We start from the raw sequence: 12,479 nt of genomic DNA, 5'->3' as shown, positions 1-12,479 counted from the left end.
TTTAAATTTTTTTTAAAGGATTTTACACTTATAATAAAGTAAGGACTCTATTAGGAGAATTAAATAGGTTTGTTAAAATCACTATGTTAAGATATTTTGCCCAACTTAATCTGTCAAAACTGATTCAATACTTGATCCTTCGGTATGCTTTGAAAGATTTTTATGCATCTCCTCTCTTCAATATCTCAATCTATTCTTTGTATATGATATCTTTGTTTTGTCCTTTGTTACTAGGTTAATCTACCTAATCTCCTTTGAGAATTAGCCTTCCTTACTATGTTCTAAGCTTAATCACTTCTTCACTTCTTCTTCTCGCTTCCACACTCACTCTCTCCTCTATTTGGTTTAGATTTGGAACCCTTCTTAAATAGATAATTTTAGAAATATCAAGAGCTCAATCAATGGCCCATATTTCATCCTTTTGTCATTTTACCCTTTTGATTTTCTAGTTTGTTAATATTCTTTTCTTGAGATTAATGCCTTTTGACAAAGTGTAATCTTATGCTTAATTATCTCTACAATCTCTAAATGTCATGTAGAAGTCAACTAATATGATTTACATTATTGTTTGTGTCATTACAAATTCATATGTCAAAATTGGTTTAATTAGCACTTGAATATTTTGATGCTCGGTCATAACTAACATTCATGTTGTCACTTGGCTTCTATACACTCGACATATATATTGATTCAATTGACATTAATTAACTTTCCACTCGCTTGGTTTCCACTATTTTGATCGACTTGTATGCTAGCTCGATCTCAATTGGGGTGCTCAACAACCTTTGAATTGCTCGACATGTAATGAAATATGAACAAGTCCTTTGTATCTCAACCTTCTCTAGATGGCTTGGTCACCATGATGACTATCCTACTCTTCCTTGGAAATGACTAAGTGTTGGACACTAATAGGCATCTTGGGCTTAGAGATCAACACTATGTTCACTGGAGTTTATGTCGAGTTCTCGTTGAGTTACATTTCATTTGGTGAAGATTTGAAGTAGACCAATGTGCATGAAATAATGAGAGATACAATTTTTGAATTAAATTTAGTGAGCTTGAATTATGGTACAAGACATGTCTCTGATATAAATGCATAGAGATCATTCTAGAAAGGTTTTCATGGGAAGATGTAGGGGATGTTAGCACAAGCAAAATGGGAAAATATAAAAATCTATATATTTTTTGGTATTTTCTATGTTTTAGTATTTGTCATTTTCAAAGGCCTTCAGAGCATTTTAAGGCCCAAAAATGATCTGAAGGCCTCCAAAAATGCAAAATATTAAAGCATAGAAAATAACAAAAAAATAGATTTTGGTATTTTCCCATTTTTTCTTGTGTCAACATCCCCTACATATTTTTGGACTGTGTTTTGATCATTCATTCCCCCTTGAGAGGAAATGGGCCCCATTTCATCCACACTTTGTAATAAATGTGGAAAATGATGTTGGATATGTTCACATGTAAACCATTTCCCTTGTTGAATACATTATTGTGCTTTTATCACATGGTACAAAGAGATTATTTGGTTCCTCAAATTCTTCATAATGACCTCCAAGATTTGATCAATATGGAATGGATCAACAACTTATGGATTCAACACTGTATGATTGATTTCCTCAGCTACATTTGCAATGTCTAGTAAAGGAGGGAAGTATGGCTTCAATAGTTCTACATTGAAGACTAGATGAACACCCAAAAATGGAGGCAAGTCAAGTTCAAAGGCATTTTTTGCCAACTTTCTTAATGATCTTATACAGACCATAGTGAAGAGGGCAAAGCTTCCTATGAGGGCCTTGTAATTGTTCCTTCTGGAAATGCAACCATACCTTATCTCCAACCTAAAAATTATGAGGAGCATGATACTCATCATGCCTCTATTTATACTTCCTAGTGGCTTGCTCCAAAATTTAATGAACTTTCTCCTAAAAACAATTATTTTCTTGATGAACTTAATTTCTTTGTCTTTCTCCTTATAAAAGCATGGTACCAAGTCAGATTGCATTATTGGTATAAAAACAATTATTAGTGGTAAAGGTTGATATCCTAGACAAACCTCAAATGGGACATGGCTAGTTAAACTACAAATTTTCCTATTGTAGCTATGGTGTACATATGAAAGGCTCTCATCCCATGTATAGGGATGTTCAAGTGATACATGCACAAGATTTGAATAATCATTTGATTGAAAATATCTATTTGACCATTTGTTTGAGGATGGAATGCAATGGACTATTTTAGTTTTGTGTCCATCATTGCCCATAATGAAGACTAAATTTTATTGAGAAACTAACTATCCCTGTGTGAAATAATGCTTTTCGGTAGCTCGAAATGAACCCAAACATGCTAAAAAAGGAGTATTGCAGTTTCTTCTACAGAGATTGCCTTTCTACAAGCCACCAAGATTGCTATTTTTGAAAGTTTATCTACTACAACATATAAACAATCTTGCCCATGTTTAGTTGTAGGAAGACCAAACATAAAATCCATGGAAATTAAGTTCCAAGGTAAATATAAGCCAAGCTTATGATTTGTAGGATTTTCAATGGCATACGCTGTACATGCTTGAATGTACTCTATCACATCATTTTTCATTTTTGGCCAAAAAATATATATTTTAAGTATAATGGTAGTCTTACCTATTCCAAAGTGACCAACAATCTTACTATAATGAGCTTCCCATATTAACTTCTTGCTTTTTTCCTTAGGCACACAAATTTAGGCAAGGTGACAAAGTATTCAATTTTGCAAGTAATAATCATTCACATGCTTACTTTCCACAAGTTGAGTACAAACATAAGAAAATTCATTATCATGTCCATACAAGTGGGCCCAATTTTCTATTTGGTGACCACATGATTCTAATACCATACTTATTCCTATTATTGGAGGCTTCCTCAAATAATCTGCTACCTTATTATTGCTTCCTTTCTTATGATAAATGTTGAGTTGAAATTGTTTAAGATAAGCTTACCACCTTTGGTGCCTATCATTCTGGAATTTGCCTTGTGTTTGCAAAAAAATGAAGGGGTTTGTTATCTATGTGGATGATAGTCTCCTTGACTAGTATATAATGTTTCCATTGCTTGCAAGCTTGAACAATGACATACAATTATTTTTCATAAGTGGGACACCTGCCTAATGTATCATAAAAAGTATCACTATAGTAGGCATCTAGATGTCTATTTTGCATGAGGATTGTTCCTAGGGAATATTATGATGCATCAATTTATATTTCACACGATTGTTGTAAATCAGGAAGAGATAAAATGGGTTTAGAACATAACCTTTGTTTTAACTCAAATGCTTGTTGTTGAGCACCTATCCACTTGAATTTTTCTTCCATACCTCCTTGTAGTGACTGATTTAAAGGCCAAGATAAATGTGAAAGCAAAAAAAAAGTCTGCGATAAAAGCTAGCTAACCCCAAGAAGCTACACAACTATGTGAGATTCTTTGGAGCAGAGCAATCTTTAATTACTTGGATCTTTTTCAAGATCAACATGAACACCATCACTATCAATAACATAACATAACCTAAGCATTTAATACTCTATATACCAAAAGAACATTTTTCCTTATTTGCATAGAGTCCACGGTCTTGTAATACAAAAAATACTTGTTCCACATTTGTAAATATTCTTCCCAAGTTTTATTGAAAATTAGAATTTCATCCAAATAAATAACTAGAAAAGAATCAATGAATGGAATAAGTACAAAATTTATCATCCTCATAAATGTGGTTGGGAATTTGTGAGGCCAAAAGGCATCACCAACCATTTGAATAATATCTTCTTAGATCTAAAAGCTTTTTTCCATACATCTACATGATCAATTGGTACTTGATAAGACCCATATTTCAAATTAATTTTAGTGAAGAATTTTGACCCTCTAAGTTGGTCTAAGAGATCATCTATTTGAGGAATTGGATATCTATTTTTCACACTGATCTTATTCAATGATCTCTAATCAATATAGAGTGTCCATGTACCATCCTTTTTCTTTGCAAGAATAATTGGGCTACCATAGGGACATGCACTTAGGTGGATATGTACTTTCTAAATTAATTCATGTATCTACCTTTTTATCTTATCATTTTATAAAACTAGCCTCCTATATACTAGCTCATTAGGAAATGGAGTTCCTGGTATCAAATCAATAGAGTGTCTAACTTGGTAATGTGAGGGTACCCTTATTGGTAACTCAAACACATTTTGATATTTTGTTAAAATTTGATCCATTGAAATTTATTGGGATGGACACCATGGAATGAGAATTACACACATTTTCTCCTATTCCTCGAGACAAATCATTAATAACATAAATGTACCAGTTTGGGTTATTAATATTATATATTGTTTTGCACTAATCAAAGATGTAGACTATGGAAGACTTACCTCTTGTAAATGGTAGTTTTGTCCACCCAATTTGACTGTCACACTTCATGGCCTAGACTCATACACCCCATGACATTAATACATGTATGAATTCCCTAATATAATATCACACACATCAAGAGGAGCTATATCACATATCACCTTATCTTTGAATGGTTTTATGAAGTATGAAAGATAAAATTGCTTGTTTACTTGGATATCTCACCCTTGGCTCACCCACCCCATAGAATATTATTGCAAGTGTGTTGTTGTCTTCAAATTCAATCTTTTTCTAGTCTTATAGATATCAAATTGTCTTGACTATTACTATCAACAATTAAATGCAAATCTTTTCCTCCTACCTACATTTGTGAATGGCATAATCTCTCTTCATCATTATGAGAAAATGCCTTTGTAATGGCCACTATGGTATATGGGCCATCGTAAATGATTTGTTCATATTCCTTTTGTTTTCCAAAATTTGTCACCTCAGGTTCAATAGCTTCTTCATGGGTTTCCATCATTAAATTCTTTATAGTTCTACAATCTTTAGCATTACGAGAGGAACTTTTATGGACTTCACACCACATACTTGATTCTTGCCCTATTTTCTTTTCACCCATGTCTTCTTTGATGGTGAATTTGGAGATGGCTCCTTGGTTGTTTGTTTCCCTATAGGCTTATTACCTTCACCTTTCCATTGTTATTCATTGGATTTTTCCTCCTCCCTTTTTGTGTTAACTTCTCCTTAATTTTTGATCCATATTTGAAAGCACTAGACAATGTATCTATATTCAATAAATCCATTTCAATCTAAATGTATCTATGAAGACCGCTATTATATTTCAAAACTTGATGTTTTTTTTGGGTCTTTGAAGCCAATAGAGTGCTTCTCCTGCATAAGCACCACTCCAATGCCCTCTCTGGAAGCATCATAGTGTAGCTCAAAAGGTTTGCTAAAATTTGGTAATTCTAACACTGGACAGGAAGTCATCAACTCCTTATATTTCTCAAAACACTCATGTGCCTCAAGAGTCCACAAGAAAGCTCCCTTTCTCATCAAATATGTCAAGGGCATTGCATGCCTGGACTATCCATCCACAAACCTCCTATAGAAACCACATAATCCTAGAAAGCCCCTCAACTGTGTAAGGTTCACCAATGTAGGCCACTCCAAAATGGCACAAATCTTTTCAGGATCTATGTGTATGCATTTTGCACTGATGATGTGACCCAATCACAACAACTCTATCATACCCAAATCACATTTTGACTCCTTTGCATACAAGGACTCTCATCCCAATATATCTAACACCATGCCAACGTGAACAAGTGCTCCTCCCAAGATCTACTGTACAACACGATATCATCAAAGAAGAAAAGTACAAATTTCCTCAACTAAGGATGAAAAACTCTATTCGTTGTTGCCTAAAAAGTAGCAAGTGTATTAGTTAGCCCAAACAACATAACTACAAACTCAAAATGGCCACAATGACATCTAAAGGCTATCTTCTCGATGTCCTTCTCTCCTACTCTGATATGATGATAACCTAATCTCAAATCTATCTTTGAGAAGAAGCAAGCTCCATGAAGCTCATCTATCAACTCATCGATCTTGGGAATGGGTTACCTATTTTTAATTGTCTTCCTATTAAGCACCCTGTAAGCAATGCACATCCTTAATTTCCCATCCTTCTTCTTCACCAACACCACTGAAGAAGTGAAATGAGACTTACTTGGTCTAATGTGGCCCATAGTAAGTAACTCCTTCATGGTTTTTTCAATTTCATCCTTCAACCTCTTCGGATGCCTGTAGGGTGTAATCATGATGGGCTTAGCCCCCTCCTCTAACTCAATGATATGCTCAATACCCCTGTCTGGTGGTCTACTTGGTGGAATGTCATTGAACACCTTAGAGTGTTTAACTCTAAGCTCCTGAATATTAGGAGGATATTCATTCTTTTGCTATCCCTCCTATGATGGCATTAACATGCACTTTGTTGCCCACTCTACTTGATCATGTCAAATCAATCTAGCCATCCTCTAGAAAGAGACCATTCCGAAATCATTGTCCCTGATTGCCTTAAGAATATGTGTCTTCCCATTCACTTTAAATCTCATCTCCATATCCTTGAGATTAAGACTGAACTCACCAATATCATGCAACCAACTCATCCCAAGGACTATATCTATATCTCCCATAGGCAAAACATAGAAATCTGCCTTAAAGGCATAATTATTAACTTCCAAAGGGAGTCCAGTGATCTTGTGATCACAATTGAGGACATAGCCATCAACTACCTTCACTCTAATTCCCCCAAACTCCTCTGTTTGTATGCCACACTTCTCTACTAACCTAGCATCAATGAAATTATGAGTGGCACTGGTATCAACCAAAGTTATAACTCGCTGTCCAGCAAGTATTCCTCTCATTTGAAATGATCCTTCCTACTTAATACTTATGAGACGAGCTTCCCTAAGTTACTCATCTCCTTCTCCATTTGCGGACTCCATTTTAGACAAGTTTTCAACCTTGTCTTCCTTTTTTCATCATCTATTTCCTCTATATTAGACTTTTGGTCTGAATTATCTGATTCTGATTCCTCATAATATGCCCACATAATTCTGTTAGCTTTGCCCTTCGGTCTAAGAGGACAGTCATGGTTTGCATCATAGGGTCCCTTACAATAGAAACATAATTTTTCCTTCCTCAAATCATTTAATGTTTACTTGTCAAAAAGTACTTGAGTTTTATCTTTAGAATCATTTTAAAAATCAGTATTCTCTATTTTTTATAAAATGGTTTGTTATCCTTGCTAAAAGATGCTCCTTTGGACTATAATTTGTTTGTTGGGACTGCATGTTCCATACTTCTTGCCTTTTTCATAGCTTCCTATAAATAAATGGGATCAAATACCTTTATCCAACCTCTCAGTAGTTCAGATAGACCCCCAATGAAAAAGAACTATAAATCTACGCTTTGAAATGTTTGGCACCATGACCACCAATCACTAAAATTCACCAATGAAATATTCCAATTTTCCTATTTGTTTCAGCTATGTTGATTCCCAAAAGTAAACCTCTGGACCTTTCTTGTCAAATCTTTCAATCGACCTATCCACAAAGTCCTAGTACTCTGTCACCTAATTATGCTAAAGTGTTACCATACCATGGTACCACCAATCATGTGCTACTCCTTCCAAATGCAAAGTGGCGTATTTGATAGCTTCAATCTTTATCATTGGCCTTAGTGCCAAGAATGTGTCAAGCTTATGAATCGGAGCTTGAGTTGTCCTCTTTCCATTCCCATCAAATGTAGGCATAGTAAGCTTGCTTGTAGCCCTCTTCAACTCACTATTTTGACCCCTAGGCCTCCTATCCTATCTGAGTGACCTATAATGTTCTCTCCTTTGATTTACAAAGTGTTCAAAGGTCATCCTCTCCTAAACCTACAGCGCCAATAATTCCTATTCATTATTTGTAGCCATAAGGATATCCACAAATGTCTCATCCTCAACTTCCTTTATTGGATCTTGTATTGGTTCCTCTCTAACAGAAGTAGGATGTGTTGGCCTGTTTGCTATTCTAGAAAGAGTTTTAGGTGATCCCATTGTACTCCTATTATCCCCTTGTTCTAAATTTCATCTATCATATCGGTTCATGCACTGAACCATGGTGGTGAGTGCCTGCAAAGCCTGAGCCATTCGCTCTTGTCCTGTAACCATTTCTCTAAAAAATTCTCTTGTTTCTTGATCCTCATTCCTGTTGTCTCTTGGTGGGCTATGCTCTTTCTTATCACCCATGGTGTCTGGCTGCCTGCTAAAATCTTGTTCCTTATAAAAAAAAACTTGCATGATAGTGAAAAATCTGTGAGAGCCAACCCTAGGTGGCTTGTGATTGCTAAACCCTCAGGATGGTAGGATTTAGCTCTGATACCAATGTAATATCCCTTGCCCAAATTGACTAATTTTAGCTCAAGGAATATTGTCAAATACTTGTATGCTGCCTTTTAGTCTTAAGAAATTTGCGAATGATATTACAATGCCTCTTACAATGAACTAATATGCAAGTGCAATTCTTTTGGTACTTTCAATGCATATACATGGAAACTAGATATGGAATGCATACCTATAACCAATTGACATACAACTATTATGCTAATCATATATGCTATTCAATTGACATTTCATCAAATAAATGGTATGTAACATTTATCTCCTTTATTGAATTCATTCTCATGTACAATGTTGCTATGAGTTTGCAATACAAATGGGCTTACAATAATGACTATAGTAATGCCAAGATTTGATTCTGAATTATCACAGCAAAATCATATGCCTAAAACTTACAATGCTAACTACTAATAGTTGCAAGAGTATCCTGATAATAGAGATGCCCAAGGATGAAGATGAATCAAGCATAAGTAATAGCGCGACATCATTTTTTTGTACTATAGTAGCCAACAATAATTGTGTTCTCCAATTTAAGCACAAACAGAACTCTTGAATTGAACCTCTCCTAAATACTAAATTTAGTGGATATTTCACCACCTCAAATGGTTGCAACATTGAAGAGTTGACATTCTCCAATGGCTGACTGAAATCAAAAACCTTAGTTTCTTCTCCCAATTTTATATCAAATGCAATTCACAATAATCAGATGATTAATAATGAAGTTCTCACCTCCATATATTCTTGTCCTTCACCCTTCTAGAAGGAAATAAAATATTATTTAACTGTATTCTCTACAAGCTTCTACTTTTCCAATACAATAATTAGTTGTATTTCTAGAAAATGCACTCTCTAGAAGCTTCTTTGTTGCAATACAATAATTAATTGTGCTTCTAGAAAATTAAATTAATTAAATATAAAGTCACCTTTTAATTTTCATTTATTTAATGACTTTATAAAAAATTAATTTAATCAATTTCTCCTTATTTCTCCACTTAGCCTTCAGAGAATGTAAAGGCTAAAAACTCCCCTGAGATGCTAAAAAGATGGGGACATTACACAAACTAAGCCACATAAGAGACCTTATCCATTAGGTTGGATGTAAAATAATAAAAATTTATGGATAACAAAATAATGTAAGTTGAGATTTTCAATAACATCTATGTTCATAGATGAGGTTGAATTCTATGTGGTACCACTATACATATGTAGGAATATGTTGGGTTGAACACACTTATATAATAAGAGATCTAACTTCTACGAGGGCATAATAGGTTTCATTTGTTTAACAATGGAATTGAATACATTGTGAAATATCATTACATGAAGAATGATGGATCACTTGTAAACATAGGGTATTTATAAATTATAGTTAATAAAGAAAATAAATTGACTCTTATATCTGTAGTAATTAGTGATGATCAAGAACCATCAATATCGAGATCTAAGGAATAATTACAAGTAGAGATAAGTCTTCAGCCAATAATGATAATAGAGGATTTGGGTGATCTTGACCCAACTAATCACATTGGCATAATGAAGAGTATTTGGTGTAAGTGTATTTTCATTAATTGGAAATCAAGGTTGAGGAGAGTACACCATCTCATGGGAATTGATAGACATATTGATCAGTTTGCATGGGAGAACGAGATAAGGAAAAGAGTCTCACAATTAACATGAAGAGTCATCACTATGACATGGCAGAGAAAGTATATACGGAAATGATTAAAACTTGGTTTGTATTTTGAAAAACATGACCAAGTATAGAAAGGACAAATGAATCGAGGTGAGACTTAAAATAGACAAAAGGAACTGCCATTCTAGACCCTACATCGTAGGTCTCCCAGGTTGCTTTGTAATGTCCCTAATTAGGACCTTAGGGTTGATAACCTTACTGTGTATATATTTTCTCCTTTTTCTCCTAGATTGCAAGTGATTCCTTTTTATTTCCCTCTATATTTCTCCCTACTTATCATATATCCCTCAATGTTAAAATTCTCTATGTATATATAGTTTTCAATTCTAGGAGCCACATCTTTTCATTTATTATTATTATAATATTATAATAATATTATATATATAATATCATTATAACATATATTATTTTAATAGATATCAACTATATATTATTATATTATAATACTTTATTAATATAGCATTTCTATATAAAAATATATCTTAATCATCATAATATTATTATTTATTTATAATTATATCAGATTATCATTTCATTCATTTCATACTTTCATATTGCTATTATAATGCGATATATATATAATATGATATTATCATATGATTATAATATAATATTTCCTATGAAATATTATTATTAATATTAATTTATATATAATATTAATTTATTATTTAAATTATATGTCAAAACGGGGACATCATAGTCCTCCCCTCTCGAATTTGCTTGTCCTCAAGAAAAATAATTCATACACAAGCTCCTTCATAGGCATAAAACATATTTGCATACACATGCCTAAAAGATTTATGAGGTATAAATCTTAATGAATAAAAACACAAAGCAGACACATGAATGCATAAAAGCATGAACCATATACGATGCAGACAAATGAAGACAAGGAGTATGCATGGTGTAGACAAATGAAGACATGAAGTATACACAATGCAAATAGATGAATACACAAAGCAAACATGATGCAAACACACAATACATACATTATGCATTTCCTTGATTGTGAACTTGCAACCAAAAAAATCATTAGTACACATTATATATAAATCAATCTCTTGACAAGGTCTTTATAGTCTCAATTTAGTGACTTGTCAATCAAAACTATAGTTCATTATCATATTAACTCATCAATTCCTATGTATGGGAGGAGAAACTATAATAAGGTGCCTTGTTACCCAATCATGGTCCTCACCATTCTCCCTCATTATTGTTATCTCTATCTGATCATCATCTCCAAGATAGCGCCTTTGTATGATGTACCCTAGGGTATTCGCTCTATCGTAGGCCTTACCTAGTACCCTTGGATGATGTAGTCCAATGCCCATCTTACTACATGCCTTACCTAGTACCTTTGAGTGGTGTCACCCAGCCCATTCCACTGCATGCCTTATCTTATCTTGGACAATGATGACCAACATTGTAATTCATTAAAGTAATTACAAGTCAATCAAGATTTAAACATAATTGATTAATAATAATGTTTGTAACAATCATTTCAATTATCAAATGATATGATTATTTAGAACTATAGGTTATATATGTTTATAATTTCATACAAATACATGTATCTTATATATTATAAACAAACATAACATAATCTTTCATTTTAATAATAGAAATTAAATAAAATTTAATTTAATAATGTATAGAAATTGAAAAATTTAACCATACCCTATTTTTACTTTTCATATGCTATGATGAACCTCTTTAAACTTACCTCATTTAACCTTTTCTTGGTAGGAGATAGGTCCCAAAGTATCTTGATTAGTTATGTATTTGTCTTTCATTGTTGCCTTTACATGGCTTCTTAGAAAAATGAATGCATACAGTTACTCACTTCATCAACACTACAACCAAATCCCATTAGACATTTACCATTAGTTCCCACTATTTTGCAATATCAATTGGGTCCTTGTTAGATTCTGTTACTATATTTTCACTCCCTTTTATCTCCAAACCGACTGGTTTAGCATCCAGTATTTCACGAGTATTAATGTGGAAAATTTTCCAAAAGATCTCATACCATCTTTTCCTCTCCAACAAGCGCAACAATGTCACATGGCTCTATTGTAGATTTTCTCGCAATGAAGTTTCCAAATTGAGATGAGCATATTGTAGGAGAAGATATTCAATTATCAAAACCAAAAGGAGTAACTATGAATGGTCCCATCAAATGTCATCCAGTTTTTTTATTATATTTTAAATTTCTATCGCAACCTTTGAATGAATCTGGGTTCACTGTTATTTCAATTATACTAACTGCTTTTTTGAAGATTTGGTACCATGATTGGGCAGTGCACTACCATTTTGCATTGGAAATCTTTTATGTTCAGTTGCAATGATCATGTTGTTAATCGTACAGTTTCAACCATGTCTACAAACCCGTATGCTCCAACAACAAGATGTACCTATTCTTTGCGTTGAGCTTGAAAACCACCTTCATGTTGTCGCC

The sequence above is a fragment of the Cupressus sempervirens genome, chromosome 4 (assembly GCF_028749045.1).
Source record: "Cupressus sempervirens isolate cs-2001-9-10 chromosome 4, ASM2874904v1, whole genome shotgun sequence".
Classification (NCBI taxonomy): domain Eukaryota; kingdom Viridiplantae; phylum Streptophyta; class Pinopsida; order Cupressales; family Cupressaceae; genus Cupressus; species Cupressus sempervirens.
The sequence above is the reverse complement of the archived record's forward strand: the minus strand, read 5'-3'. Positions refer to the sequence as shown.